The 27,585-nt window shown below is 38.8% G+C and overlaps 1 protein-coding gene across 1 annotated transcript in view; it reads left to right on the forward strand.

The window, feature by feature from the left end:
- Ecr (ecdysone receptor) overlaps positions 1–27,585 on the forward strand; it is a 129,115-nt gene that overhangs the window by 8,591 nt on the left and 92,939 nt on the right. Inside the window, exon 2 of the mRNA XM_086906221.1 lies at positions 16,283–18,031. The gene's annotated coding sequence lies outside the window, so the exon portion shown is untranslated. The remainder of the gene's footprint in view (positions 1–16,282; positions 18,032–27,585) is intronic.

Genomic DNA, 27,585 nt, shown 5'->3' on the forward strand with positions numbered 1-27,585 from the left:
GTACCGAATTATTAAGTTTTCATATCGGATCTCGAGAAAGGCTTTTATTGTTTTGATCGCTTTCGTGGCTCTCCACGCACGGAAAGTTAACTCGAGGTAAATGCAGTGTTACGATCAAATTACTCCTTATCGGCACGATGCCTCCACGATATTGTGGAAAATTACACATAGTTGTTCGCTTATTATTCTGACAAAATTTTATTCATAAGAACGTTCTTATTGTAACGTGTAATTTCTTGATTTTTTTTTTTTTTTTTTGCAAAATGCGAAATTTAATCACAATTCGTTCTATTATTCTTTCTTTCTTTCTTTCTTTTTTTTTTTTTTTCTCTTAATTTTTCGAAAGGATTGGATCGTATGAATTTCTAGGCGAGAGATCGAAGATTTAGGTTATTTCACTGTACACTGACCTCTTGCGTCTGTATCGTACAGGTATGCTCGAAGATATTATTTGTGCTCTGTAATCTTATCTTGAAAGAACAGGTCGTAAAGACTCTGCTAGATTTATCAGCAGATACGTTTAAGAAAATTTATTAATTTTCTTGAATGAATTGATTTTGGGTAAAATTTTTTTTCCTTTTTTTACGACAGTTTCTATTAGTTTTTTATCAAAATGTATCCAATGTCATTATATATATATATATATATATTCCATCTGAAAAACGTATATAATCGAAACAAAATAATTAATTCGATGCAATATCCATTGTTACATTAACTCCATCGATGATTAAGGTCAATAAGCGTTTAGCCAACAAGGTATCTCGCTCGAGGTGCCATTCCTGATTGATTGACGCTCGATTGGTGCTCTCCGAAACGAATGAATTGGCGAGAAGGAGCAAGGCGGATCGTTTCTTCTTCGGACGAAAGTCTGGTATGCGAATTAAAAAAGAATTAAAAAAAAAAAAAAAAAAAGATTGACAGACCGATTCGAGAGGGGAAGAGATATTAATTTTCACGCGTTGGAAGACGTTTATTCTCGAAACTTCCCCCCCCACTTGACACGTATTCGTATCGGTGGATCCGGTTGTGGAAGAATATAAACTCTGTCCCAGTGCCACCGCTGAATATCTGTTGATGGCACCGCATCAGCTGACTACGAGACGCGTCAAGGCTACCGGAGAGATCAAATGAATAATGTACCCCTTTCAACCAGCTGCATAACTGCATATATATATATCTCGGATCATTTTTAAGCTAACTCGATCGATAATAATGCACACCGATCGAGCACACACTTTGAAATTATCTTTCTGCTCGTTTCTTCTGCTCGGCGTGAGCAAGAACGGGTGCAAGAAACGATATCGATTTTTCCGATGCACAGATATTTATCTCAACCGGTTTCAGATTAGATTTACCGAGACCGTCAACTTGTAAATCGATCTCGTATTATTTATTATTTATAATATACTCGATTATATGAGTTTTCATGAAAACTTTTCGAACTAACCTCTGTCTGTGTCTGTTCGTGTAGAACGTGTGCAAAACGAGTCACGTTTCATCATTTATAAAAAAAAAAAAATTTCATCCGAACGAATTCTTCCCCGACATTCTTGTAATCCAAACCCTAACCTCTAAACTACGCACGACAACCGTAACAAACTCCATTACAATTCGAAAAGAGAAACTACTTCACGAGAATGCTCACGTTTCCTCCTCACCTAGTAACTAACGTGTGCACAAGTGCAAAAAAAGAAGAAGAAGAAAAAAGCTGCTCATAAATCGACGCTAAAGAATTCGACCTTGCTCGAGACGTCCAGTCGAATCCTCATCACCCGAGAACCTATATATCCTGATCGATTCGAGCCTCTCTCTGAACCTGTCTCTCTCTCTCTCTCTCTCTTTCTCGGTGATCGATCCCCGGGAGCATAGCCAAAGAACCGGATCCGATGGCGCGCGGCTCGCATAAAGAAGCGCGAAAACGACGATAGTACGCGCGGTGACTTTGACGCCAGCCAGCCAGCCAGCCAGCCACATCGTTGCCACAGCGTAACAACTGCGAAACTGCAAGCCAGTGCAATCGTCGGCAGACGGGGCTAACTTCGCATGACGTCACCTTAGCCAGCGTATCATTTTTAGCCCACATATACAACCAAGCTGGCCTCCTCCTCCCTACCCCCTCCTCCCCAACCTTTGTACGCGTGCACACGAGTGTATCGTGCGTGTGTGCGTGCGGACAGTGCGAGTGACCGAGTGCGCGGGTATAGGCCAAACTCGACCAGCGATGGCTTCGAATTGGCCGATTAGCAATTTTACGTTCTCTACGTTTGGCGTAAAGGGGATTATTGGACGAGTTTGCATGCGATGTTTCGTGGGAGATGTTCGATCATGTGGTGGGTTTGTTTTGGTGGACGAGATATTTTTGGAATGAAGTTAGTTTATTAGTGAATTTATCGATAAAGATTATTCTAGGAGGGATCTTTTCACATTTTTTTTTTTTTTTTTTTTAGCACGACGAAGGAGTTGGAAAATTTTGTGGTTAAGGCTGTTTGTTTTTTTTTTTCATGATAGGATAGGAACGAGAGACGATTTCGCGGGATTGGGCTGGTTAAATTGGATTTTCGCGACGTGAACAGGTTTGAGTCGAGTTTGTTCGGATTTGTAATCCCCGCGAATAGTTCGAGTACCTCTCTGCTCAAGTGTAGACACGAGCCCATGTTTTTGTCGGAGGTGGTACGTTCCTCGATTGCATTGTGGGCGCTTTCCCTTGGCACTAGTGACCGAGCTGAAAACATTGCTCGCTCATACCGAGAGTTCTTGAGGACGATAGACTCGTGTAGTCTTTCCCTCAGTGGTTCTCAACCTCTTACGCTTCCCTTTATTTCTTCCACGGCTCTTTTTTCACCGAGTAATCGATTATTGTCACAACGATCGTTTCTCGATATTAATACTTGGATCGAAACATACGATTCTCACTCGCGAGGAAAGGGAAAAATCGAGTTCATCGTGATTGTTGAAGAAAAAAAAAAAAAAAAAATTATTGTTCGAATAGGATTAAACGAAGTTGTTCAACCTACGAGAACGAAATAATACGAAATTGCGAAAGTGTCGGCGGAGCGTTGGAAAGGGAACGATGCACGTAAGATGAAAGAGCTCGCCTCGAAAGAACTCGCAAATGATGAGCAAGGTGGGGAATGAATGGGGGAATGAGCACGCTTTCAGCAACCGGGGTTCAAGTGCTTTTCGCAGGGACAGTTTCAAGGAAAGCACACAGAATTCAAAGCCTCGACAATTTTAGAAAATGCTATCCTCAAGCATTCTCTCGATTTACTTTCCTTTCTTTCTTTTTCTTTTTTTTTTTTTTTTTTCTATTATTATATATATTAACAACGTTTAAAAAAAGGAATTCAGGACAAGGAAAACTGGTTACAATTACACATATTATCGATAGTGATTTTACAATTTTACTTTCGTAAAATTCACTCGAATATCGCCACGCGAAATAATATTTGTCTATCAGATACTAGTTGAGTAGATTAGATCGAAAAGGAAGTAATTAAAGAGGGTGTTGGTCCACTTTGATTATTTATTATTCGCTTAATTTTAATTAAGTGGAACGAAAGTGGGCGAGTTTTCGGCCAGGCAAAATGGCGGTTCGCCGAAGGCGGGAGCCGGAATGTGCATCGCTAGCACGAAGCAAAGACGAACCGAGGAGGACAATAGCTGAGGATGCATTTTTGTTCCCGGGACGTTTGGTGAATCCTTAATAGCTATGGGAGTGGTTTCGTTCATCGAGATATCGCTATAAAACGTGCGGCACATCGCCACTTTCTTCAAACCACTTTCGAAAACACCTGTTACGTGTAGTTAAATTCGCCACGATAAATCATAACGTCGATCGAAGAAGCGAATAATATCGCAAAATTCGTTGAAGAATTTTTGAAAAGGAGACGTTTTCGAATTTTTAGTAATTTTTTTTCCTCTTTTCGAAGCGAAAAACACGCTTTGAACCTTTGATCGCTCGTCCGTTCACCAACGTCCTATTCTACTTGCAACGTGTTTTCGACGTTCAACATCGTGCCAATGTAATTGGAAAAATAATGGAATACTTGTTTCCTTGGAATTCGAGGAATAATCGGATCGAGCGCATCCTTGATCGTAGAAATCTGTTCAAGTTCGTATCGAGCGTCGTGGTTGGAATAAATCAATATTGAAAACAGTGGCTGGACTAGATGTTCGCCAGCGCGAGCCGAGTCGAGTCACGAGTGTAAAGGTTAGGTTTGCTTATCTCACGCGAAAGCCGCATTAATAATCCACGGTTGGCTGTTCCACGTTGGTTAAATGGAACAGTAAACTCGAGTTTTAAGCTCTTGTATAGGGAATCTAGTGATTTAACGATCACCACTGACGATAGCCAACTCAAACTTCGCCTCCTGTCTGTTATTTTTCGTCTCGAGTTTCGAAACGTGAGGTTTCTCGTTCGATTTACCCTGTACTTGTTTGGTTCCACTTCTTTTTTTTCTTCTTCTTTTCTCGCGCCAAAATGACGATCACGTGACCGTTTCGAGCTTTGAAGCTCGCCATTAACTCTAGGGACAGTTTTTACTTTTCAGTTCAACAATTGCAATCACACAGTTCAAAGTGCATGAGCGAGCTACGAATAACAAGTGATTCCAAAGTGATTGACAAAAAGTCGGTCATTGATCAATTTGAAACCTCTTTGCTTTCTCTCGCTGAGATATCACATTGAAAAATCATTTTTCTGATTGCATCTTATCTTTACTTATTCCAAATTCCCTAGAATCCTTATCGGTGATAATTTTTACTTCCATAGACGTGTGAAAAAAATTCCTTTGGAAAAGATAAAAAATCTTTTTTAAATAAGAATTTTGCCAAAATTTGTATCGAAAATTGAGATTTTAATCGTTTCAAGAATTTGTAACTCGAGACAACTATCTTACACCGAATAAAACCACTAGAATGATCCTGAAAAAATTATTTTACAGAAGAAAGAAAGAAAAAACGTGGGAGATAAGAATCAATCAATACGATAAAATAACGGTATATACAAGTATATAATGTCACAGTCTTCGTTCACTTTTCATCCTAAACTGGTTTATTCGAAATTACAAAAGCGAATGTCCGAATGTATCGCTCTATCGGCTTGAAAACGCAACGTGCATGCCCGAAGAGCTTCTGAAAAGGCTTGCAGTCAGGGGGATGAGAGAGAGGGGGCGTGAGCCCTCTGCGCGTTGCATAACGCGCGCGTATAATGCAATTGCGGGCAGACTGAAACGGCTGTTAGCGTGGACGGCAGAAAGGAAGGCACACGGATAACCGGAGGCCAGGTCGTTGCGTGAACGGTGCGGCAAGTGCACGGTGTGCAATGAGAGAGGAGAGCGCGCACGCGACTCGACCGGTGTATCGGTATACACCGGGGACGAAACTGCTGCTGCTGGCGCAATTTGCGGCTCTCGACCCGCTCGAATTTCGTGTGGCGCGTGTCCCCATCGTTTCGTTTCGTTTCGTTTCGTTTCGAGGCGCTTCGAGCGCTTCCGAACGATCGATTCTCGATCGATAATTTTTTTTAATAGAGAGGGAGAGAAATTTTGACAGAGATGTAATTTATCGTTGATAATTTGACTTTGAACGAAAAATTACGCGATTAAATCTATTCGAGTCGAGTTTCTGCCGAGAAATGGGAAAGGTTTGAATTGAAGATTTAACAGCTATAACTTCGATAAGTTATTTATTGTTCAAAAGATAATACGAGGTTGTACGAAAAGCTACGATCGACTATTGTAACTACGAATAAATGTTATTCGAGCATTTTAAACTTAAACTTAAACTTTATTCGGAATTTTTAATCAAATTACTTTTTTGATCAATGCTCAACCTTGTCGATGAATTAATCGAAAGTCTCGATTATCGATGGTATATATTTTAGGTTAGGAGAGAAAAATTCCCTAGGATAACCATCCATGTTAATTTCTTTCTGAATTTCTAAAAAAGATCTAGAAACTTCGAGACGTCGAGAAATTAACCAAAGTCTCGACGATCGATGAGTTAGGGTAGAAAAATTCCCTAGAATAACCACCCATGTTAATTTCTTTCTAAATTTCTAAAAAAGATCTAGAAACTTCGAGACGTCGAGGAATTAACCGAAGTCTCGACGATCGATGGATTAAGGTAGAAAAATTCCCTAGAATAACCACCCATGTTAATTTTTTTCTAAATTTCTAAAAGAGATCTAGAAACTTCGAGAAATTAACCAAAGTCTCGACGATCGATGGGTTAGGGTAGAAAAATTCCCTAGAATAACCATCCATGTTAATTTCTTTCTAAATTTCTAAAAAAGATCTAGAAACTTCGAGACGTCGAGGAATTAACCGAAGTCTCGACGATCGATGGGTTAGGGTAGAAAAATTCCCTAGGACAACCGTCCGTGTTAATTCCTCCCTAAATTTCTAAAAAAGAGATGCGTTATTGATCCTAATATGGTGATATCGCCGACATTGTGTAGTATTACGAGCGTAGTGGAAAATGTCGAGAAAGTCACGTTCGCACGATAAACCGAGTCCACCGCCGGTGTCCTTAACACTTGGGTGCAGTCGATGCAGTTTTTTTTTTTCGGTGCATTCTAGATAAGTAGTCTCGTGGTCTCGAACGTGACGTGGCCATCAGCGTTTGCGGTGAGTATCCTTCGAATTCCTTTGTTCTTGCCACCCTATTGGGGATCATCGGGCTCTTCGGACCCGGTTTGAAGCGTTATTGGATTACGTTCTTTCTGCGGTTTCTTTCGACTCGAGAACTCGTGGTGTGTATATATATATATATATATACACGCGCACCACCTCTGTACACGTGGAACGAATTTTTTTCGATTATTTTCACGCGAAGATGAATCGAAACGGTTCATCACAGGTTCAAATCTATGATATTAGGGACAATGCAAGAGTTAAAAACACATCGAACGTAATACACTTTTCCCAACGATACGTTGCAATGATTGCGTTGCGCTGTGCATGCAATTGAACTGAATCACCATTCTTATCCCTGCCCCCCCCCTTCTCCCTCCTTTTTTTTTAACATTATGACCTACACATTGACTGACTCATCTCGAACTCGATCGTTTCCACCGCTGCCTCCACTCTCACTCGCTAATCTTTTCCTCGAAGTCTCAAAAAAAAAAAAAAAAAAAAAAATAAAAAAATTCGAGAGCCAGAAAATTCTCTCTCCCCCTCTCTCCCTCTTCGAGAACAAGCGAAAACATCTCGTAAGCGACTATTTTTAACCGAAACCGCTAAAACATTCCGCTAAAAATTTCCTCGTCAAAAACAAAATTTTACATCCCAGTAATATAAAAAATTCCAATAAGTAAAATCGCACAATTCTAAAAAACTCTTGCAAACTCTTGCAAATAACGACGCGGCACGTAACACGTACAACACTCGACGTAACCTCATAGTTCATCAGTGCCATGAAACCGTACTGCGCGTTATTTTCCCTTCTTTCTTTCCTTTTTTTCTTTTTCTTTTTCTTTTTTTTTTTTTTTTTTTTTTCCAATCGGTAGAATTTCCACCACAGATTCGCGAGATCGGTCGACGGTCGGCTCTCCTCGGCTTCGAAGTCGCGTAAATATTTATCGGGAGACGAGGGGTCACTCGGCGGAAGTGGTAACATCGGGTATTGGTATAGGTCAGTTTATTTTCGAGCGGAATACATTATCGATCCGGCCGTTAATCGTATGTGTACGGGTGTGCAGCCGAGGTACACAAGCGGACCGGTTGCTGCCTTGTGTCGCTTATCTTATTTCACCAGTTTTTTTTCTTTTTCCACGGCCAATAAAAAATGGCGCGCTCGCACGAAGAAGGAATCGTCGAACTTACACGTTCTTCCACTTCACCGTGTCGTATCGTATCCCGAGAATATAAATTTTTTTTCCATGCTAGCAGTGAATTATCTAACTTTGTAATTTTAGTAACAGATATATATATATATATATATATATATATATATATACATATACTTTATTTTAGATAGGAAATATTTATTTATCTTGGCAATAGAAGGATCAAATTTTAAACTTTTTCTGTTTTGGAAATTCTCGATATAAAATTTGAAGATTTGAAGTAACAGCGAGTGAAAATTTGAAGAGAGTTTAAAGAGATGACTTTCTAAGTCATCTTTCTCGAGCAAGAGATTCACTTTTGCTTGGGATTCTGTGAATTATTATTTTCTTTTTCTTTTTCCCCCTCTCTCTTATCTTCAACGTCCAAGAGAATCGTTTCTCATCGTACAATCGTTCGTTTTCTTGTTTTTCACCTTCCTGCGCAATCGTGACATTCGAGAATTTCTGCAACGTTTAGTTTTTTTTTTTTTTTTTTTTTTCTTGAAAAGAAAGTGAAAACAAACGGACGAGCAACGTACACGCCTCGTTTAATAATTGTATCGATGTCGAAATATGTTCGATCCTCGGTCGTGCAACATGTCGGTCGTGAATGGCCGAGCCAGAGTCGGCGGTACAAGATAGATTCAAGATAGATAAGCTTTAAAGATAAAACTCTGCGCCTTTGAGTGTCGTGCGTGCAGCAAGATTGCAACAACAGGCGGTAGAAAAAAAAGAAAAGAGATCGATTAGATCGATTAGTCAGAGGAGGGATTCTACTCTACGCGTGGAAACGTGGACAAGTCTTACGTAACTTATCGAGGCTTCTATCGGGGTCTGAGAATCGTACCGTTGATTCATACCGTGAAAATGGATAAGGGAATAGTCCGATAAGACAGTCTCTGCTCTCTGGTCTGACGGAAAGTAATAATGTCAAGGAAATTTTGAATTTGAATTAATTGGAAAAATTACCTCGAGAATATTTTTATTTATTATCGAAAGATGAAATGATATTTAGAATTGTGTAAGATTAAGATTTTTTTTTTTTAGAGGTGACGAAGATGGATTTTTCTATATTTTGTATATTTGATCTGTTAAACTATAAAATTGACTCTCTGCACTTCACAAATATTCTGTATACGCTATATCTTGTGCACTATTGCAAATATACGATGAAAGAAGACAGAGACAAAGTATAATAGGACAAAGATAGACGTTTACTTGATCCATTGAAATTTTTGTATACATTGTGTTTAAATTCTAAAATTGATTCTCCAAAGCTAGCACAAAGTTGAGCATTGAAAAAGTTGAAAATTTCGAATAAAGTTAGTTTAAGTAATTACTTTGTTAAAATGAATAACATTTATTCTTAGATATATTATCCGTTACAATTATTATTATGTTTTGAACAATAAATTATGGAAGTAACTTTATTACTGATTATATGTATACTACATTATTCTAAAAATTTAACAAATATATTCCACATGTTGCAAATGTACTATTGCAGATACTATTGCATTAAAAGTGAAAAGTTACTAAAGTTAAAAATTTCGAGTAAAGTTATTTCAAGTAATTACTTATTAAAATAAACTTTATTCGTAACTTTGACTATTAAATTTTGCCCATCACTGATACACCATTCCACATGTTGCAAATGTACTATTGCAGATACTATTGCATTAAAAGTGAAAAGTTACTAAAGTTAAAAATTTCGAGTAAAGTTATTTCAAGTAATTACTTATTAAAATAAACTTTATTCGTAACTTTGACTATTAAATTTTGCCCATCACCATTCCACATATTGCAAATATATTATTGTAGAATTGGGCATTAAAAATGAAAAGTTAAATGACTAAAATTACCCGTTAAAAATTTCGAATAAAATTATTTGAAACAATTACTTATTAAAATAAACTTTATTCGTAAGTTTGACTATTAAATTTTGCCCATCACTGATTATATATATATAAACTACATTATTCTAAAAATTTAACGTTCCACAAATATACACATACGCTATATTCCACATGTTGCAAATGTTATTACAGTATTCGATGTTAAAAAATGAAAAGTTACTAAAAATGACTAAAGTTACCCGTTAAAAATTTCGAGTAAAGTTATTTCGAGTAATTACTTATTAAAATAAACTTTATTCGTAACTTTGACTTGATTAAATTTTGCCCATCGATATGACTGTATGCATTCTAAAAATTTAACGTTCCACAAATATATGTTATATGCTGTAAATATCGCGAATATACTATACGTACTATACTATACACTTCTCTATATGCCGTGCAAAAATTTAACACTTGTTGCAACAATGAGCCGAGTGGGTATAACGTACAGGATTCGATAAAATTACGATGGTGTCGAGAATCTGGTAGGAAGATGGCAGCGATTGTGGGGCAAATTAATTAAACCGGTGATCAACAGGCATTGTTCGTTCATGCGAACGAAGGAAGCGATTGGAGCGGAAGAGAGAAGGCTTGCGCGGGCTCGATCGAGAGAGAAGAAAGGAGGAAGAGGGTTGCAGGTATCGTAATACAATACTATTAGTTGAACTTGAGCTACTTATGAATGACCTTGTCTGGTTCAGGCACAACAGCGCATCCACACTGGTGTCAGAGTGTCCTTTGACGCTCGTATGCGTGAATGTACGCCTTGTTGTGGCTGTGCTCATTGTGTTTTTTACGCGTCGGCTAACCCGAGTGTATCAGAGACCCGGCTTGGATATCACAACAGGAGACGAGGTCTGTTTCGTTTGTCACTGAAAACGTTGTGCTATCAATGTTGCGAAATAGAGGTGTTGCGTTTCCCCAGAGTTACTTCTTGCCTCTTCTTCTTCGTTCTACAACTTCTTGGCTATTCGCGGCTATGTGCCCGAAAAGCAACAAGACTCGATCCTGCTTCTCTCACATCTGGCAACATTGTATAAACGCCATTTTTACTTCTCCCATTCCTCTTCGAATCCACTTTTGACTTTTTCCTTCCTCTTTTTGAAGAAGAGAATCGTTGTTTTGATATGGGCATCGTCTAAAATCAGTGTGTTGTCACTGACAACACAACATCATTTTATCTAACATAAAGAACTTTTTTTTCGTTATTAATGGTTTACAGTAATTATTTTTAAAGAAAATTTAAAAGGAAATTTCAGATTCGATATTTACGAATATTTGCTTAAACAACCTCGAACAACCATTCAATAAAATCTCGTTACGAAAATACGATTTAGATTCTCGAAATTTTGGCAAACTCGATACTCGTGTGTCACGAGATACTTTCGAGAGTCCAACTCGATACGAGAGTATCCGAAATTTTCGAATTCCCCTCTATCGATCGAACAACATTATTTCCTTCTATGAAACCAATTTTCAACGGGATCTCGAGATCAACATCCTCGTCGAGTGACGCTCGTTTACAAAAAAAAAAATTTCGCTACTATTCGCCGACACCCATCGTTCACCACTTTGGTGAACTCGACTGGCTCGAGTGACGTCATGGCGAGTCAATTGGCGTAATAAAAATATCTACCCAACTGGTCAGGATCGAACCTGGTATACACATTGTATACACTTGTGCGGATACAATGAATTATTCTCTTCTGTAACGCATTCCCTATCGCTTTCTTCCTTCTTCATCCACAGCTGCGCGTCGACAAATGTTGCCACAAAATATTAACATTGTCGCGTTTGAACATTTGCGAAGTTCGGTTGATCGTGCAAGTCGACCGGTTTAATGGCAAATAGCCACGTTCCACGTCGAATATCCCATTTGTTACGTTGAAATGATAAATTTCGTGGCCGGGTCGTTGCCTGCCTACGGTTCCTTTCGTGCGAGAAAATTGCGTTCCATTGGATGTGTGCAAGTGTGACATTGGCCAGGCTCGAGTAACATTATCGAGGCAATTGCCGGGTCTCTTCTCTCCTTTGCTTGGCTGGGCGGTCGAAGGACAATGGACGAGGAGGGAGAGGAGGAAGGAGGAGTGAGAGATCGGGGGAGTAGGGAGGGCAAGAAAGCAGGAAGGAGAGTAATAGGGAAGGGGGAAGGGGAGGACAATGCGCGTGAGCCTTAACATCTGTCCGGAAGTGCGTAGACGCCTTCCATTTTCGTTTTCATTTGCATACGGTGTCCACATCGTGCGCGCACGATGCAATCGCGTCGAGTACCGTGCAAACGGGATCGCTTTGGGAACGCGTCTTAATTCCATGATACGCCGCCGCACGGCGTGCGTGAAGGAGGGAACGAGGTTTAGGGATTATTTTCGCTTGAACATAAAATTCTCGACTCGATTTTCTTTCTCTTCTTCGCGAGTGTGGGATTGGGATTGGAGTATCGGTGTATCTTTTTCGAGCGAAGTGGATAAAATAATAGAAGTAATCTGTTTATGAAGGATCATCGACATTTTTTTTTTTTTTTTAAGTTGCACGATTCACTCGCGAGTATAATAGCGAGTATAAAATACGAAGCAACTCTATTGCGAACGGTCATCGACATTTTTTTTATTTGTCGGAAAGATAAGATATTTTTTATCAGAAATTTGATCTTTATATATATAGCGAATAAGAATGTATCATTTAACTTTTATGTTTTTTTTTTTTTTTTTGAAACGCGATATTACGGAATTTATTTAACGTTGGCAACGAAAATGCGGGGTTCTCCGATTGTCTTTTTTTTTTTTTTTTTTTTTTTTTTTACGTATGCAAAAATAACAATTCGATGCAACAGGATACTTTGCATACGGTTTCTTAAAAAAGAAAACATTCGAGCGTTTCATGATGCAGTAATATAAAGCTGTTCTTTTTTTAAAGAAAGAAAAGGATTGAAAAGGATTCTCTTTTGAAGAGAGATAATGGCGAAGAAAAACGACTCGTCGAACGTTCTTCTATTTTTTTTTTTTTTTTCTTTTAAAATTCTAGATCTCATCTCGCGATCTTTGATAAACGTTTCGTAATTTATCCGGCCATTGTGTGTGGATTGCCATCGTCGATATTCGGCTGTCCGTCGCTCGCTTTTATAGTCGAGATCTCCGCGATCTATCTTTCGCAATAATTTTAAAAAGGTCGCTTATCCCCAAGATTCATCCTCCGCCGTAGATTCGTCGAGATTCGATCTGGAATGCGCGGGAGGGTTGAGGAAGAAGCACTCGTAGGTCGAAATAGGCGAATTTCTGGCGAAACGTATTCCTGTGTAACTTTTCCTTCGGCTAACCGTCCGAGAAACTCTCGCGACTCTTCTCGAAAATTTAATTCTTTGCACTAGTATTTATATTTAGGAAATAGCAATCAAGTAGCAAAAGTCTCTAGAATGTAATTATATTATAAATATATTTATTGTAAATATACGTATAATAATAAAATGTAGGATGGTGACATATAAATGCAAAGGTTAAGTTCAAGAGTGCGCTTCTCTAAAATTCCCCATAATATCTTTGTAGATACTTTTAAAATAATAAATCCAATGTAATATCCAGTCTTTGTTTCTATAATTTTGGACCTGGATCCAACCTTCTATCCAAATCTTATCGAAAGTATCCAGTATCTTTGTTTCTATAATTTCAAACTTAGATCCAACCTTATCCAAATCTTATCCAATGTAATATCCAGTCTTCGTTTCTATAATTTTGGACCTGGATCCAATCTTCTATCAATCCAAATCTTATCCAAAGTATCCAGTCTTCGTTTCTATAATTTTAGACCTGGATCCAACCTTCTATCCAAATCTTATCAAAAGTATCCAGTATCTTTGTTTCTATAATTTCAAACTTAGATCCAACCTTATCCAAATCTTATCCAATGTAATATCCAGTCTTCGTTTCTATAATTTTGGACCTGGATCCAATCTTCTATCAATCCAAATCTTATCCAAAGTATCCAGTCTTCGTTTCTATAATTTTGGACCTGGATCCAACCTTCTATCCAAATCTTATCCAAAGTATACAATTTTTGTTTCTATAATTTTGGACCTGGATCCATCTTTTATCCAAATTTTATCCAATGTAGTATCCAGTCTTCGTTTCTATAATTTTGGACCTGGATCCATCTTTTATCCAAATCTTATCCAATATAGTATCGAGTCTTCGTTTCTATAATTTCAAACTTAGATCCAACCTTATCCAAATCTTATCCAATACAATATCGAGTCTTCGTTTTTATAATTTTGGACTTGGGTCCAATTTTCTATCCAAATCTTATCCAATGTGGTATTCACTCTTCGTTTCTATAACTTTATAATTTTAGACCTTTTATCCAAATCTTATGTATCTATTGTAACGTTTTGAAATAATCCATACAGTAGTATCCAAGTATTCCTAACTTTTATGCGGTTATTTAAAAATAAACGAATAATTTCTTATCTTACCAGACCATGAATTGGATCTGTCCAAATCTTTAATTCCAAAACATATGGATCCAACCTTCTATCCAAATCTTCTCCAATGTAATATCCAATCTTCGTTTCTATAATTTTACATCTGGATCCAACTTTTTATCCAAATCTTATATATCTAACTGTAACGTTTTGAAATAATCTATACAAGTATCCAAGTATCCCTAATTTAAAAATAAACGAATAATTTCTTATCTCACCAACCTATGAATCGGACCTGTCCAAATCTTTGATCCCAGAACGTATCCCCCTTCCTCCTAATATATCAATTATAATTGCTGGATGTTAAAATAAGCGGATTACGTAGTCCCCGACTATGCACGAGTATTCAACAGAGTCCCCGAGTTTGGGCACAGAGATCGAAGAGGCGCAGGGGTCGCCACTGTGCCAGTTTAATCTCGCATTGACGTAGGTCGAGGGAAGAGGTGCATTGTCTGTCTCTCCGCACGGTGTGTTCGCATGCGTAAGAGGTCGATGCGTCGGCCTCTCTTCTTTGTCCCACCTCCTTCCCCGCCGCGGTGAAGTAGCCACGCACAAACAACGCGGTGTTACGACGGCGGCCGTGGAGGAGATGCGCGCGCACGAGCGCCTCGCACGACCATCGCAGAGGGTGAAATTAAAAATACCGTGAAACCCTCGGTTGCACGCCGTGCCCCCGTCTATACCCGCTTTCCTCTGACGCGTTCAGGGCCGTCGAGCACGAAAACCGAGCCCCGCTTTTCCCTTTTGCCCGCTCGATCGAGGCCACAACCGCTGATTTATAGGGTATTTACCCTTCTATTTATGGGCTGGCTGGCGGACGCTGGACGCTTCTAACTACACTGCTGCCCTCGAACACGATTATTGTTATTGTTATTATTATTACCCCCGAGATCGACGTCGACGATTTTCCCAGTCCGGGTGAATTTTTTCCCTTCCTTTCTCGGGGAGGAGAGGATGAAGATCTTTTCTTTTTATCCCTTTGCAAGAATGACGGGAAGAGATATAATTAGGGGATTAACTCGCTTAAATTTACCGAAAACCAATTTATTCTTGTGTAATAACAGGTCGTACGCGCAAATTATATATTATGGTGATTATTGGAACGTGTTACAGGGGGCGAGAATAAGAACCAAAATTTAACCGCTTGATTTTTTTTTTTTATATCGTGATTATCAAGCAGACGTTTAATTAATGATACGGATCCATTGAACGGCGAGGAAAAAAAGAAGCATTCAATTTTTTTTTTTTTTTTTCACGTATATTTTCACTTTGAAAAATGTTATTAAAGGATCGACGTCGAACGATCGGTGATCACGATAATTGAATTTTTCTTTACACGTGAATGAATATTCTTGATGACTCGAACGTTTAAATTTAAATTTCACATAGGAGCTGTCAAAGCTGTTTCTTTCTTTTTTTTTTCCACGATATTCTTTTATCTTACAAAAACGTTTCAACAGGTGATCAAATCGTATTAAATTAATCAAATTCGCGACGGATTTGTCAGGATCGTTTACAGACGCGTTCCACTTTGCCCGCGTATTCCGTGAAAATTAATTTTCCGGCTTCTAAGAGAAATGCGCATGCATTTTAAGAGCAACGTTCTTCGCGATCCTCTGGCGAACACCCGTTTCGAGAGATATTACGTTCCTTTGCACTTTTTCTTCTTTTCCTTCAAGAAACTTCAAAGTCCACGTTTCTGTCACGATTCTGTCGAAATTACATAGTAGAAATCTATGCGTTTTCTTCATAAGCAGCCTCCACTCTCGTTCAAATTGCTCGATGATCGAAAATGTACTATAATTCCATTCGAATCAGTTACGTTAAAACGACCAAGTACGCTACATCGATGGAGGGACTTAACCTCGAAATCGAATTCACTTTACTCTTAAATCGAAACTTCATCGTCACAATGGAAAATGTTTTCCACGTATAATTTATAATACGAAAGATAGATCGATCCTTGAAACGTTACAGAAAGTGAGCGTGTCGTACATAACCTAACCTAAATCCACTAACGTGCAACAATCCGAGAACGATAACGTCCCTAAAATGACTCCCGTTCTTTCTTCTTTGTTCCAGATGGTGGTGGTGGTGGTGGTTGAGCAGCCGGTGGAGGAGGGCGGGTGCAGGGCCCAGGGCGATGTGGCTAGCAAGTGGGAAAACTCGAGGAGGTGATAACGACTTCTGACCTTCCGTGAGAGTGCGTACCGCGGCGTAGAGGGCGCCGCCGTCGATTGTCAAGCGAAAAGGCTCACCATTCGGAAGAAAACGAGGAGGAAAAAGCGAAAAAAGAAGGAGAAGAGGAAGAAGACGAAAACGAAGGAGGAGGAACGGCGGGACGAAGACGAAGGAAGACGAAGGGTGGAGAGAGAGAGAGAGAACGAACACACACGTGGTTTCGAGACGGAATATAAACTGGCAACGGTGGAGGGAGAGAGAGATCGAACGAGTGGGAAGGGGTTGGAAAAAGCGGGAGAACCTTGAGAAGTTAGCAATCCCTTCCCTTTGGCCAGAGTTTGGTCGGACGAGCACACACAAGACAAGCCATTCTTCTCCTTGCAGCGCTGTTATCGCTGTATCGCTCCTAGATTGGGAAAAAAAAATTAACAATATTAATAATAATAATAATAATAATAATAATAATAATAATTATAATAATTATAATAATAACTTCTACCTTGAGAACATATACCTCGTGCGTACAAGTACCTTCAAACTTAAAACCTCTTTTTCGCAGCGTAATAGTGCCTAGGCCCCTCCGAAGAACGCGACTACAAATAATAATACAAAATAATAATAATAATAATAATAATAATAATAATAATAATAATAATAGTAATAATAATAATAATAATAATAATACAAAACAATAATATTAATAACAATAGCAACGTTATATATATATATAAATATAAATATTATATATATATATATCTATACAGAGATAAAAAGAATCAGAGAGAGAGAGAGAGCGTGGGAGAAAATTTTAAATAGAAGAGGAAAGGAAGAGAAGAGAGTTTTAACGTTTTAATCGTCACTTTGTGTTTGGAAAGTCACACCCCTTTTACATACATATACACGTTGTGCATACACACATATACACGCATAAAAGGTCCCCGTGGCCGTATGTATACGGACGTGAGCGTATGCAAGAGAGAGAGCCGCGGTTGGTCGGAAGGATAATCTCCTCGATTCGAGATCGAACAAACGAACGAACGAACGAACGAACGAACGAAGTCGTTGTTGTACGAAAGAACGTTGAAAAACGTTGAAGGACAACGAGAGGGAAGATTTCGTTTTCCAAGATTTGGTCCGCCGCCGCGTCAAGAGATAGATCTTATCAGGAATTCTCGTTGAACGAAATAACGATACCTCTCCCCCTTCGAGCCCTTTATAATCGATTAATACGAACCAGGACAGCGAAGTACCTGCAGACACAGATATATTTATAAGAATAATATTTATATGATATATATATATATATTATATAAACAAATAAATATATAATAACAACACACACACACACACACCGATATAAAAGTAATAGAGAAGAGAGCCAACAACAGATCAGGCAACAACAAGCTAAGGACAAAGAGAATAACAACAACAACAACAGTAAAAATAATAAAAATAAAATAAAAAGTAATGAACGATAGCTGTTAAGAAGAAAGGAAAGAAGAGAGAGAGAGAGAGAGAAGAGGATCGTACAACAGAGTGTGAACGCTTATATATAATTCTAGAAACGCGCTACGGTTAGAATACTTCCACTTTGCGATTAATTAACTTATCCAAGCGATTGCGGGGCCTGTTCTGACACACACGATCAAGGTGAGTCGCAAGTTTATCCTTCTCCACGATTGAATTTTTCACTCGACGCGAAAACTGAAATCGTTCGAAAACGAAGCCTGGAGCTTTCCATCCAGCCCAGTTAGTCACGATACACTTTTGTACACAAACGAGATCCTTAGCATAGTCTGAAACGAGGATCATGTTACCTTCCCCCTCCATGAGAAACACATTGCCCGGACACGCTGTCGAGAGAAGAAGAAGGAAACACGCGCGTTTTGTTCACGATCGATCGACACGCGTTGTGAAAATTGTTCTCACGGTTTTGCGTGAGAGAGAGAGAGAGAGAGAGAGAGAGAGAGAGGAGAGATCCGATATCGGTGGCGGATGCTTTCTCGAAAAAGCAGCTCGTCTCTCTTCGTTAACGCGTACTCGATATCCGGAAAGCGGTTACTTTTACCACGCGCTATCTAGCCGCGGGAATCTTCTTCGTTCTCGCGCGATAATTAGCGGCTACGGGTGGACGAAAAAGTCGGGGCCTCGTCGAAGTGAAAGGTGGGCCCGATATACCTTCTCGCGGTCCCCTATCTGCCGCGTCGATCTCCTCTCGCGCCCCCCTCGCTTCGTTAAATTATCCTAAGGAATTCTTTCTTTCTTTCTTTCTTTTTTTTTTTTCTTTTTACGTTTTCGTTGCTCGACATTCGCCCTCTTTACCGAGCCCCGTTCACTTTCACTCGCGCGCGGAACGATATTATTCGACGGGCCTTCGTCCTATGAAATTCACGTACGACGAGCACGCCCCGCCCTCCTCGATCCTCCTCGACCCATCGATTCCGACGACCGTGGCCGTTCGTAATACGGCGCTTCGTTGACAAAAATGGTAACCGATCTAACCTGTACAGACGGAGTTGTTGCACGAGATGGTTTTAATCGATGGTTTTGATCTACGTTTTAATCTATCCAGACACGTTATCACGAATTATACGCTCGCGACTTTGTGACTTTGTCTAACCCACAGAGAGACGTTGTTACGGTTCCTGGGCAATTGCTATGGGGATACGTAGTAGGATATTACATGGTATGATCCCCATGCATCAGGTATGAGAACGTCACGCCTCCGAAAGAATACTTTTCCGTAGAGATGTTCTCTATATTACTAACAAATATAGAAGAAGAAAATATAATACTAACAGAACAAGTTGGCACAAGTTGGAACGAGTTCACTCGTATACGTGTTAAGAAATGGACGCGCGATCCACGTACAGATATGGATGATCGTTAAAAGATTTAATATAAAACGCGGGAGTTAGAAATTTAGTTATTCTTCCATTCGAGCGAAAATAGACCACGCGAGCCAGCGTTAACCCTCTAAGCAATTTCCATCGATCGACAAATCATCGTGGCGTTCGGGCTCGTTGTTGCGTAAAAACCCGTAGCGATTTAGGTATCGATGCACGGGCATGCGCGGGTACACGATTCGCGCTGCGGTAGGTGATTCGTTGGTTTTTCATGGTGAGCAACTAACGGGTACCTTAGCGAGTCGTTTGGCTCACAGGTAGCAGGGAGTCATTGTCCGCCGTTTACGTGACGAATTTCCCGTGCCTGCTCGTCTTCGCGAGTATCGTTCTGCCGTTCACGGCCACGCTATTCGCATTTTAAGAGCTTTCTAAGAAGCGTTGGACAGTCTAGTCGCCTAGCCTCGATGTGTTGCGCCTTCTCTCCTTCTTCCTGTCTTCTTTTTAAATTTCTTTCGAGCTTCGTCCTCCGTTTCGGATTTTAATTTTTTCACTCGTCGTATATACACGATCGGTGTGTATCATTTTCAAATGGTTTCTCTCGTGGCGGATGAACGTTATCTTGCTTTTTAAATTTCTTCGATCTCGAATTTCGTTTGCTCGCACGCGAGCAATTTTCGACGATGTGGAAGAGGAATGGAACGATGAATCGTGTCGTAGTTACCGATTTATTATTGCGATTGTCAGCGGTGTTTGTTCACCTGTGAAATGTTTTGTTTTGGATAAAAAATTGAATACTGGTTGCTTATAATCTTTGCGTTAATAGTTTTATGTCGCGGATAACGGTTATTCCTTTATGTCGTGTAAACGGTTTTGTCTGGTTAGTTTTTGTTTGGTATAATTTTTCTCGTTCATTTTTCCTCGTTAATAATCATGAATTTCCCCCCCCCCCCCCCCCACCCACCCATCCCTCTCTTTCCCTCCATGCCGCGATTCATACAAACCCGAGGTTGTATCATCGAGGTTACCGATGAACGATAACATCGGAATTAATTATTTTAATTGATCCATTCGCATGTGGAATCATACAGATGAAAATCAGATTGGATTATAAACGAGAAGTTTGTATAAAATTAAAATTGTGATTATGAAATTGTTATTACGCCACAATTTCATGAATGACGATCGACGAGATCGAGATTTGATTAATCAAATATTTCCATATTATTTTTTTCTTCTTCCTTCACGAAAAATTAAAAATACCTATCTGCTAATTAGTATTCTATTAATAGAACGTATAGACGTAAACATCACGTGATGCATTTTTCGAAACCATTCATTTGCCTCATTATTGTATTTTTTTTTTTTTTTTTTTTTCCCTACTCGTTTTAAATCTAGTCGAGTTGACTTATTAGTCGCGTGAGACATCCTGTGTAATACATGTGCATGCATATTCCAATGTATCGTTCCAGGCAGTCAATGTGCTAATATTCATAGTTAATGTTAATGAACCTTGTTAGGTGTAGTCAGCATTCCGCTTACCAGAAGTCACAATCTCTATTCCACATCGTGACAAACTTCATCATCGACTTACTCGGTCGTCTTTTCACAGTTTTCTCGCCAACATCCATCAAATCTTGGAAAAGTGCAGGCATCCGTAGAATTGCTTTCGAATTGAATTTTATCGTACAAAAAGATGGGGTAATCAACTTAAAATTTAAGCCGAATAATAATATGGCAAAATATAGCTTCATTTATACAGTTTGAAATTCATCATGGATGAATCGCGATCTTCGTTAAAAAACACTGGTGAATTTTTTTCCTTACTGCTAAAACACGATAATTTTCTTCGAGATCTTCGATCTTGAACTCGATTGAAATAAGAATTGCGAGTTAAATTATGATAATTATTCGAGTGGATAAGGAATGATATTTTTAAACGGAAAAGAGGATAAAAAAAATTGACATTTGAACGGGAACAGCAAACAATGGGTTAGAAATAATTCCAAAGTGCATATTGACACGCATACACACACGCGCGTGCGTGTATTTATCGAAGTTATTATTCAGAATGTCGCTAGACTTATTTCCGTGATTTTAAAGATCTAATTCAAGAAGCGACGCGATCGAAGATCGCGACAAGAATCGATGGACGAACAATAGAGACGGGAAAAAAAAAGAAAAAAAAAATCGTTTGCTTTACAGTTATCAGGGGTTCGTTGAAATTCTCGGCATCGTCCGCTCACACGTGCTTCGATTACCTCTTCCACGTCCCACGAAGCCCGTTCGTGATTTCGCGCCAACTCCTCGGTCAATCGTTCCCTCTGCTATACGAGCCAACGATTATATTTGAATATTTCAGATATTTAATCCTCTTCTCGAAAGTATCTTTCAATTTTTCTTTCTTTTTCAAACGATACGTAGGACAAAAATACGATAAAACCGAAGAGCGAAAAAGAAGAAAGAAATTGTTAGACACTTTCAGAATATTGCTCATCCAATTATAACCTAACCTATTTCCATATATAACCAATATTCCTTGCAACAGAAAGATCGTAAGATCATAAGAAATCAAACGAGAAGACGTTAATCCCGAACCATTTCGACGGATAAATATATATATATGATATAATTCGGATGTAAGATCGATCCGAAACAGTGAAAAAGAGCGAGCGTTTCGTGACGTTTCAATTAATTCACTAGGCGAAATTTACTAGGGAGAGGAGGCACGTCGAGTGGTACGCGGCCAATCGATAGCGTTCGGTTCACGCCCGTCACAGGTTACGCGCCGTGGCACCAGTCGAAATTGCCACGCGGAGACGTATATATCCCTCTCGCCAGGAGCGTGCCAGCGTGGCCGGTTGCGACACTTGTTTTGTGACCTGGATATCTCCGCTCTATACCCACTACCTCGTATACCCAGTTGCCTCTCGAGACTGTCCCTTTCCCGCCCGCCGTCCCCGCACCCACTCCTGCCGCCCTGCCTTCCACGGAACGAGAGAGAGAGAGAGAGAGAGAGAGCCGTCGATGCCATTCGAATATCTGGTTCACCGTGCCTCTCAACCGCGTGCCGGCCGCCCCTCCCTTCTTCGGTAAACCTTCTCCTCGCCCGAATTCTTGCCACGGAAGAGCCCGCGTGTGCGTCACTTCGCTCTTCTCTCCTCTTCTTTCATCTCGGTTTGCGTATTTGGATAAGGTGTGGGGGAGGCTCGATAGTGCAGATAGGATAGGAGTTGCTTTTTTTTTTTTTTTCTTTAAATTAGGTGTTGGTTATTACTTTAATGGAGATCTTTTATTAAAATTTTTTAGTGATCTTGCGTATATGGATGTAAAGTGTACGTATATTTGAGTACGTACATGGAAGTTTTTATCCTCCACTCGAAATCATTCGATCTCGTTTGTATATTTGGATAACATATATTGGATCTTGATAATGTGGAAGTAGAAATCGTCTGTTTAAATTTTTTTTCAGACAGTCTTTTCAGAAATTTTGCGTGCGTGGATGCAAAGTGTACGATATTTGGGGTATAGTAAATTAGTAATAGAAATCTTTTATGAAATTTTTTTAGAAAATTCTTTTAGCGATCTTGGTCTCTCGATCTTTCACTTCGTTTGCATATATGGATATTAAGTGACGTTTGGGTTGCATCGAAGAGGGATAAAGGTTGCTTTTTTTTAAGGTATTTTTATCGTTCACCCGAAATCTTGCAGAGATCTTTCGATCTCTCATCTCGTTTGCATATTTGGATAAGATATGTGAGACTTGATAGCGCAGAGACGAATAGGAATTGCCTTTTTTTTTTTTTTTTTTTTTAAATTAGTTATTACTCTAATAGAAATCTTTTATGAAATTTTTTCTTAAAAAACTCTTTTATCGTAATCTTTCGATCTTTCACTCGTACACGAGCTCGCTTTTTTATATACTTCGCGCTCGAAATCTTTCGATCTTTCACCTCGCGTATCGAAGGGATAAAGATTTTCTTTTCAGATTCTTATCACTTCTTGGCTCTAAACCAAGAGACGGATTATCCTTGCAGAAATTCTCTAATCTCTCGCCTCGTTCGCGTCACGTCTCGTATTAAAGGAATAGAATTTGTTTCTCTTTCTCGCTTAAATGTTTTCGTTGCTCGCTTTTATTACTCGTTGGAGCTGGTGTGTTGACACGAAGGAATGAAAGAATTTGGGGTATACAGCCGGCCGGTGGATGGGGCGCACGAGACTTGAACAAGGCTCGGACAAGAAAGGCCGAGAGTAAGCAGGCCGTAAAAGGATCGCGAATCGGTCTCCATCTGAAATCACTGGCAAGACCATGTTTGGTCTTGGTTATCTCGTTTTAACAACAGAAACCTTTGAATCGCTTCATCCTTCCCGTCTCGGTTCAACAACGACTGCCACAATTCTCCCCTTTCTTCACCTTTGCATAACTGGTCGATTCATCGGCCAATGATTCATTCTTTCGTATTCCGATTTTTTTCATCCCGCTTTAAAACTTAAACCTCAGAGCAAAGCTTCGATATCTTTTTTTCTTTTCTTCTCTTCTCTTCTTTACAACATTTTTCAAATAATCCAAGAGCATCCCCTCCTTTATCTTTCGTTCGATCAAGAATCTTTTCGCGATCCAATTAAGATTCCGACCGTCAATGTCGTTCCACGCGATGTGGATCTATTAAATTTTCTTCCTTCGGCCTTTTCTTTTTGCGAGTATAGAAATTTTGAATCTTTCGAAAAATAATAATAATTATTTTCACCCTCGTATTCAAGCAATTACAAGCTTACGTAAATTGAATTATTCTTCTTAATTCTTAATAATTGACAACCAATTGAATCTGAACGATCCAAACGATCGAAGTATCAATTATCGAAATTTTGAATCTTGAATAATTTTTGCTCGTTCGAAAAATAATAATAATTATGGACCTTAGTTTTCAAATTAAGGAATTTAAGCTTAGATTGAATTATTAAGAATTAATAATCGTAGAAGAAGTAAGAGTAGCAGAAGAATCCAGTGAATCGACCCTGTTCCATTAAAAAAAAACTCCCTTCCCCAACTTTTAAAAAAAATTTAAAAGCTCTCCAAGCACGATCTCCTGAAGAAGACAGTGGAGGGATACGACGAGGCGAGGGATGAGGTGAGATCTTGGACGGGGTCCATTGTGCGATCCACGGGCGTGTAATTCGCGGAGAACTGTAACTCTGGCGGCCAATAACGCCATCACCACCGCCATCATCATCACAAAGGAAGGAAAGAAAGAAAGACGACGAGCCGGAGAAATGATAAAGAAAGTGAGGAGAGAAACAACGGAAAAAAAAAAAAAAAAAAAAAAAAGGAGAGCGAGGGGGTGGGAGAAGCCGACGAGTGTTGAGACTGTATTGATTTCCATTCCGGCCCGTCTGGCTCTAGTCTAGCCCATATCCGGTATTCTTCTCACACGCACGTGTACAACGCACCTTTGAATCCGTGGTCCACGGCTCTCGTTCCATTCCTCGCAGGATTGCCTCCGTCGAGGTCAAGGAGAGGATCGAATAAATGGAAATGGAATCGGATGGGTTAAGTTTGGGTTACATTTTTGCAAGAGATATCGAAAATTCTAAAATCGATGGCGATGATAGAATGATGATAGAGCACGAATGGTTCATCGTTCCGTTCTTGAGGATAAAATTAATTTCTTAATAATAATAATAATAATAATGATGATGATGATGGTGGTGGAGGTAGTAATATAAAAATCTGATATTTACTTATTCGTGGGAAAGATGTAGATTCTGGAGATGTTAATGGAAAAAAATTCTTCAATTGAAAAAAATGTACGTATAATTGTAAAAAAAAAAAAAAAGAATTGTTAAAATTGCATCTGTCTGGTTACAATTGTATTATAAATTTGATTATTAATTCTTGATCCTTGGGATCAATCTTACATTCGATTCTAATATTCTTGATTTTACGATATTAGTTGATATTAATTAATTAGTTTTGTAATTAGTCAATTTCCAAATTAAAAAATGTAGATATAAAAAGAAATTATTGAAAATTATAAAAAATGTCTGGTTAAATTGTAAATTCGATTAATTCGTGATCGTGGAGAACTTAATTCTAATACGAATAATCAATTTTATCGATGATCCTGATCAATATTCCTGATCATGAAATAATATATAGGGTTTTTAACAAATTATTTTTACGATATCGGTTGATATTAATCGTTTTATAATTTAAGATTTAAAAATAATTTTTAATTTTCAAGATTAAAAGTTTAAATTTAAAATCTTAAAATCTTAAAATTTTTATAAATCATTAGAATTTAGTAGATACTTAAAAAAAGTATTAAGTAGCATTGTAGATTGATGAGAGAAGAATTCACGGGATTTTGGAATTTTCTGTCAAAAATTTGGGAATCTGGCCAACTTATGATTAATTCGGGATTTTTTCTTCAAAATTCGAAGATCGTTCAGAAAAATTGATTATCAATTATTAATAATTAAGAAGAATAATTCAACCTAAAGTTAATTCCTTAAAAAAGGAAATTCAAAGGTCCATGATTATTATTATTTTTCGAAAAATTATTCAAGATTCAAAATTTCGATAATTGATACTTGTACGATCGTTTAGATTCGGCGAAAAATTGGTTATCAATTATTAAGAATTAAGAAGAATAATTCAATCCAAGTGACCTTAATTCTTTAAAAACGAAAGTCCATAATTATTATTATTTTTCGAAAAATTATTCAAAATTTCGATACTCTCTCTCTCAAAAAAAAAGGCAAAAGAAGAAAATTTAATACATCGCGTTGGAACGACATTGACGGTCAGAATCTTAATTGGATCGCGACAGTGAAAGGAACAAATGTATATCCCACATCTCTTCGTCCTTCTCCCTTTCGAGGCTTCGCTCGCGGATTCTTGGTTCTTTCGTGGTTCCCGAACCGGTTACTTTTCGCTCCACGCTCGTCTCGTTTATTGCCGAGTAAGTTCTCGTTAATTAAAAAATGACCGAGCCGTAACGAGAAGCCTAGATTGAATGATATTTGTTAAACTAACGTTTATCGACCAGGTTGCCCCTCAATTATATCATTATCGATACGAAAACGCTTCGATATGTTGAAAGAATCCTTCGTTTTCGTACGTAATTCTCTTCAAAAATTCTATATGGCTTTCAAGCTTTACACCTTTTTTTTTTTACAATTAAATATTCCCGATTTTAAACGACCAAGAAAACTATTTCCCAAATTCTACACTTTCTTACTATTCTAATCGGAATTTTTGTTACAATTACTTCGAGTTCCTCCCCTTCCTTCCTGCTGAACTCTGTTCAAGAACTCTGCTCCGTTTCAAGATCATCAAACTCGAGAAAAGTTGTTTTATCGGAATTTCCAAAATTTTCCGAGAGATATTCAAATTAAATCCGAAGAACGAGGCTCCTTATCCCGATTCAAGTTGGAAGAGACAGAAGGAGCAACAATATGTCCCCGAACGTTGAGAGATCTCTAAGAAGCTATATTGTTTCTCGATTCCGCAGTGTTGGTCGTGAAAAGAGGGAAGGAGAGGGGATGGATGGAGAGAGAGAGAGGGAGAGGAAAAAGAGGTCTGCAGAACAGCAGCAGCTAGTTCCCCATTTATGATCCACGATAGAGAAGCGCCTACCGTGGCACAATGAGACGCGTTTATAAGTGGAGTGAATGCATGCGAACAACGAAGGAACGACACTGAACGATCCACGGCGTGCCGTGGTGTTCTAGCTGCGACGATATAGACGCTGGCCTATTGATTTCAGAGCATAAATAGACCCGCGGTCTCTATTATTCAAAATGCGCCTCTACCGCCCCTGCCGCTAACCGTCAGCGCCATCCTTCGCCGGCAAATAATAGCGCCGCTTTCCACCTCTATTTCTGCCACCGCGATTTCTCTCTCCGACTCTTCTTAATCTTTTGTATCCATTTGTTCTATCCCCCTCGTTATTCATCGTTATTACGATCACTTCGTATATATATATATATTTCTATTTATTTGTTTTCGTCCCGTTCTCGTCTCGATTCGAATATTTTCGATCCACGATTAGTTTGTCTGCTATACTTTATTTAGAGTTAGAGGATTCGTATTAATTCTACGCAATTCTTTGATCATCTTTTCAAATGACCCGTTCCGTTCACGTTAGAAACTCTCTCTTCGTGTATTTCTTATCGATCCACTTTATACACCAAGAAAATTCCCTAGATATGAACACTGGTCTTTCATCTATAAAGAGAGTTTAGAATTTCTTTAATCTTTTATAGGGATACTGTAAGGCATCAAAGGCATCAAAGATGAATAGTTTTAATAAGTTTCGATTAATTTAAAAAAAAAAAAAACGTGTGCATATATCGCTG

Source organism: Apis florea, unplaced genomic scaffold, assembly GCF_048593485.1.
Source record: "Apis florea isolate Af1SG1 unplaced genomic scaffold, ASM4859348v1 contig_2492_pilon, whole genome shotgun sequence".
Classification (NCBI taxonomy): domain Eukaryota; kingdom Metazoa; phylum Arthropoda; class Insecta; order Hymenoptera; family Apidae; genus Apis; species Apis florea.